A 5,965-nucleotide genomic window follows, 5' to 3' on the forward strand; every position below is an offset into this window, starting at 1 on the left:
TCCTGCAACGCCAACTACCCACCCACTAACTCGCAATCGCAACAGTCCCGCCCACACAATCATCCACCCACCCACTCAGCGGGCGCCGCTGAAGAATATCACCCACTCGCCGACTCACGCATCCACCTGCTCACCCACGAACCCATCCTCGCACCCACCAACCCTTGCACCCATCCACCCATCCACTCGCCCATCCACGGACCCACCCTCCCATCCACCCGTTCAGCCACCCATACAATCACTCACCCATACAATCACTCACCCATACAATCACCCACCCATGCATCCACCTACGGACTCATGCACCCATCGATTCACCAACTCACCGAAGCTTCCAAAGCCCTCACTCAGCTACACTCCGACCTCTCCACCCACCCAACCACTCGCACTCCCTGCTTCTCACTCACCCACCCAATACGCTCACTCACCCACTCAATTAGCCACGCACTCAACCACTTACCCGTTCACCCACAAACTTTACCGACTCTCTAAAGCTATATCTACTTGCCCGTCCCCTAATCCACCTACCCACAGACCTACTTACACCCACAGACCTACTTAAACCCACTGACCCACTAACTCACCCATCCACTAACTCAACCACCGAACACTCACCCACTAATCCACTTATCCACTCACTCATCTATATACCCGCCCCTGATCTACCCATCTGCTCGCCAATTCACCCACTCAACCAACCGCTCATCTTGCAACCCACTCACCAATTCACTCACCCACTTACTCACCCCGTCTACCACTCATCTGCCCATCCACTCACCCACCCCGTCACCCAAACTCGCACTCACCTACCCGTCCACTCATCTAACCTCCAACTAATGTACCCACCCGTTCACCCACCCACTCACCCAAATACACATATTCCCCGTAGAGCCTGAACAGACTTTTGGGGCAAGTGCTGTCAGCGAGCACCTGTGAAGGCCGGCACGGCACACGAAGGGATGGGTGTCCAACACCACGCCCGGCCGCCGTTCTCTCCCTAGTGGCGATGTTTACCCACCGCACCAGTTACTCATTTGAGACTGAGTCGACCTAAGGGAGGCCCAGGACCGGTTCAGATAATTGTCACTGGTGTTGGCCGTGACCCCTCGACTCACTCATCCACCCACCAATTTACCCACTCACTCATCCACCCACCGACTTACCCACTCACCCACACTCTCATCCACCCACAAACTCACCCACTCACCCATCGACTCACCCACGCACCCACTCACTTATCTACCCACAAACTCACCCACTCACTCATCCACCCACCGACTCACCCACTCACCCACTCACTCACTCATTCACCCACCGACTTACCCACTCACCCACTCACTCATCTACCCACCGACTCACCCACTCGCCCATTCACTCATTTACCCACCGACTCAAGCACCCACTCACGCATCCACCCACAAACTCACCCACTCACTCATCCACCGACCGACTCACCCACTCACTCATCTACCCACAAACTCACCCACTCACTCATCCACCCACCGACTCACCCACACTCTCATCCACCCACAAACTCACCCATGCACCCATCGACTCACCCACGCACCCACTCACTCATCTTCCCTCCGACTGACCCACTCACCCACTCACTCATCCACCCACAAACTCACCCCCTCACCCATGCACCCATCGACTCACCCACGCACCCACTCACTCATCCACCCACCGACTCACCCACTCACCCACATGCTCATCCACCCACCAAATCACCAACTCACTCATCCACCCACCGACTCACCCACTCACTCATCCATCCACCGACTCACCCACTCACCCACTCACTCATCCACCCACAAACTCACCCACTCACTCGTCCACCCACCGACTCACCCACTCACTCACACACTCATCCATCCACCGACTCACCCACTCACCTACACTCTCATCCACCCACAAACTCACCCACTCGCCCATGCACCCATCGACTCACCCACGCACCCACTCACTCATCTTCCCTCCGACTGACCCACTCACTCACTCATCCATCCACCGACTCACCCACTCACTCATCTACCCACCGACTCACCCACTCACCCACACTCTCATCCACCCACAAACTCACCCATGCACCCATCGACTCACCCACGCACCCACTCACTCATCTTCCCTCCTATTGACCCACTCACTCATCCACCCACAAACTCACCCCCTCACCCATGCACCCACAAACTCACCCACTCACCCATGCACCCATCGACTCACCCACGCACCCACTCACTCTGGACCCGGCCCCGTGCAAACGAGCCGGGGTGAATAAGCGACAGAAGCGGCGGCGAGGCGCTTTTTTTAGAATCGCTCTTGAATTAGCGCGCCTCCCGCTCACACCTGTGCCGCGTGTGCTCAGAGGCAGGGCCGTGTACGCGCGCGTGTGCACGTGTTTAGCATAGTTTAGTCCTCGACTTACGGACACCCACACTTACGAACCAGCTTCGATGAAAATGTTTTTTTTCTTAACATTCAATTAAACTCGCACTTGCAAATTGGACCGCGGAACTAATTTGTTGAGCTGAGAGATCTTCCGTGAGATGTATAATGAGTCAGCCTGGCGCTGGGGGGTGTGTGTGTGTGTGCGTGTGTTCGCGTGCACATGTGCGTGTGTGAAAGTGAGTGTGTGGGGAGCGGTAGTGTAGCGGTTAGCGCGCCGCGCTATGAAACCGGTGACCCGAGTTCGATTCCCACTCACGGCCAACGCCAGTGACGATTATCTGAACCGGTCCTGGGCCTCTCTTGGGTCGACTCAGCCTCAAATGAGTACCTTGTGCGGTGTGTAAGAACATCGCCACTGGGGGAGACAAAGGGGGCCGGGCGTGGTGCTGGCCACCCACCCCCTCGTGTGCCGTGCCGGCCTACGTAGGCTTCGATACTTGTCCACGTGAACATTCGCGTGAGACGCCCATAGCCTCAAAGTACAGTGTCCACGCAGTAACACACACACATCCTTGAGGTCGTGTTCAGCTTTACAGCTTGCTGCCTTTACATGCGCATCTAATTAACGTTGGTCAAGTCGAACAATAAGATCGGAATGTACATGTGTTTACAGGGCACGTGATGGATTTATCGTCGATAATTGCACGCGAGTCGTGCTCGCAAAGATGAATATTCCTCGTGTTGCCTTGACAAGCTGTTGGGGCAAGTGCTACGCCCGACCACCTTTGTCTCCCCCAAGTGGCGATATTTACACATCGTACCAAGTACTGAGTTAAGGCTGAGTCGAGCTTGGGGAGAGACACGGGGTACCGGATTCAGATTTTCGCTGTCACTGTTATTATTATTATTGGTCGCGAGCGGGAATCGAACTCGGGTCCCTCGCTGGCAAGGTCATCCATAGGGGAGGGGTGCGGGACCCGGGGGTCAAATCCCCCCCCCCCCCTGACGCCTTCAAACTCATACGGGAGTACTGCATCTGACACCGTCTCGTCAACGCACGCGGTGCCCCCCCCCCCCACCAAAGCGCGGGGCCCGGGGCGGCCACCCAGATTCACACGAGACGAACGGCGCGCGAGGAGGGAGAGCGCGCGCGGGTAGCCCCCCTCAACCCCCCTTACCGTGAAAGTTCCCCCCGCCCCCCGCCCCTGTTCGGAAAACTCAGTGGGAGGGGCGGGGGGGGAGGCAACCGCGGCTCTGATCACAGCGCGAGTCACATTACAAAGCCTCCTCCTCCACCTCCACCTCGGCCTCATCCACCTCCACCCCCTCATCCACCTCCACCAACTCCTCTTCCTCCTCCACCACCTCCCCCTCACCCCGACACCTGGCGATGATCCAGCCCCTGGTTTCAGGCCCTTCAGTGCACATCATCATCATCACACCCGCACCTTGCTCTGTCCCTCCTATCGCTCCTCTCCACCGTCTCAACCCCTTCCTCCTACACACACACATACAGTACACACACAGTACGCAACAAAGGCAAAGATTTCCCGTGTAGCCTTAACAGACTGCTGGGGCAAGTGTTGTTAGCGAGCAGCACCTATTAAGGCCGGGTCTGTGGCACACGAGGGTGGCCAGCACCACGCCCGGCCGCCTTTGTCTCCCTAACGTGGCGATGTTTACCCACCGCACCGGGTCCTCGTTTTGAGGCTGAGTCGATCTAGGGGTAGGCGCCGAAACTGGCTTCGGACAATGGTCACTCTCGTGTGTTGGTGGCCGTGAGCGGGTCACGAACTTCGGGGTCGCCGGGATCGTGAAATAAAACGCACGCACACGACCACTCACTAGGAGTGTGGGATGTGGGCGATGTGGGGGAGGTGGGGGAAATGCGAGCGCATGTATACAGGTGCGAGAGACACACGGAGGACCCCCCCCTCCTCTCCCCACACCACACTCTCGTCTCTGCGAATCGAACCCTGTAATTTGGGACATTCCAGCGAAAGCTGTCTCACCTCCGTGTGTGTGCGCGGGGTTTTTTTCTGTCTCTCTTTCTTAAATAACACACCGCTGGCTGCCTATCGTAATGGCCGCGTCGGAGACAATGCGCCCTGCAGACTCTTGCAGAGATCCTTTGCCTAGAGTTCAAAAAGCCTCGGGGGGTTTGTTACGGGGCATCTCACTTGAACAGAGGTTCAACAACGGGCGAGGCTGAGTCCGGGACCGCCGAGATTCTGGACTCCAGCCCTCGGCCCCGATGTCTCCGTCTCGCTCTGCTCTCTGGGGGTTCGTTCACAATGTGTCGTGACGGACCCACAACCAACCATCGCTCGGAGGCTGCATTGTTTCAATCCTTTACGCGATGGTTGCGTGGATTTAACAATGGCCGTGGCAGAGAGCCACTGAGTTATCACTGCCGAGAAGGGCGCGTGGGTTCGACACCAGAGGTGTGTGGATGTCTAGATTTTAAGCTTTCGTGACTGCAAGGATTCATATTCTTAGGTGTTTTTTCGGTAAAGTCACGTAGGAACAAAAATTTAAATTAATAAAAGTAAAATAAAAATAAAATAAAAATCACGACGTTTCGGAGGCAACACAGCTGCCAATGAGAGATGAAGACGGAAGCTTGTGTTGCCTCCGAAACGTCGTGATTTTTATTTTATTTTTTATTTTACTTTTATTAATTTTAATTTTTTACCTACGTGACTTTACCGAAATAACATAAGAATATGTGTGGATGTGTCTCTCCAACGCTGTATCCCGAGAGGTTCACAATGTCCGTGTCGGCTTGCCCACGACACCGACGACTGCGCAGCGTGCCTACAACACGGTGCATTTGTGGCTGAGTCGACCTAAAAGAATCACGAGTCACGTTCGAATCGCAGCTGCCAAGGAGAGATGTGCATCACGACTCAGAGCGGGAGGTTTAACCTCTGCCACGTGGGCCGTGGTAAAGTGCGCGGAACCACTTAGATCGCAAAACTCACTCACTCGACGATCCACCCAACACACAGACTCGCATACGAATGCAAAGAACCCCCATAGTGCCTGCACGGACTGTTGGGGCAAGGGCTGTTAGCGAGCACCTATTAAGGCCGGAGTGGAACACGAGGGGTTGGTTTGGCCAGAATCACGCGTGGCCGCATGTCTCCGCCAGTATTCTTTAATACACATGAGCAGGTACTTATTTAAGGCTGGGTTGACCTAGGCGAGACCCACGATTGTTCAGATATCACTCGCCACTGGTGTTAGCCGTGGTCGGGAATCGAACTCTAATGGCCGGGGTTTATAGCGCAGTGCGGTGCCGTCAACACGGCGCTTGTGCCAGGATAGGTGCACTCCGCCATCGTACACACTCACACAAACGCACACACCAACACACACTCACAAACACACACCAACACACACTCACACACAAATACTCGCACACACACCCCAACTCTCACACACACACCAACACACACCATCACACATACACACACCAACACTTGCACACATGTACACATTCTCACACACCAACACTCGCACACACACCCAACACTCACACACACACCAACACACACCATCACACGTACACACA

The sequence above is a fragment of the Lampetra fluviatilis genome, chromosome 5 (assembly GCF_964198595.1).
Source record: "Lampetra fluviatilis chromosome 5, kcLamFluv1.1, whole genome shotgun sequence".
Taxonomy (NCBI): Eukaryota; Metazoa; Chordata; class Hyperoartia; order Petromyzontiformes; family Petromyzontidae; genus Lampetra; species Lampetra fluviatilis.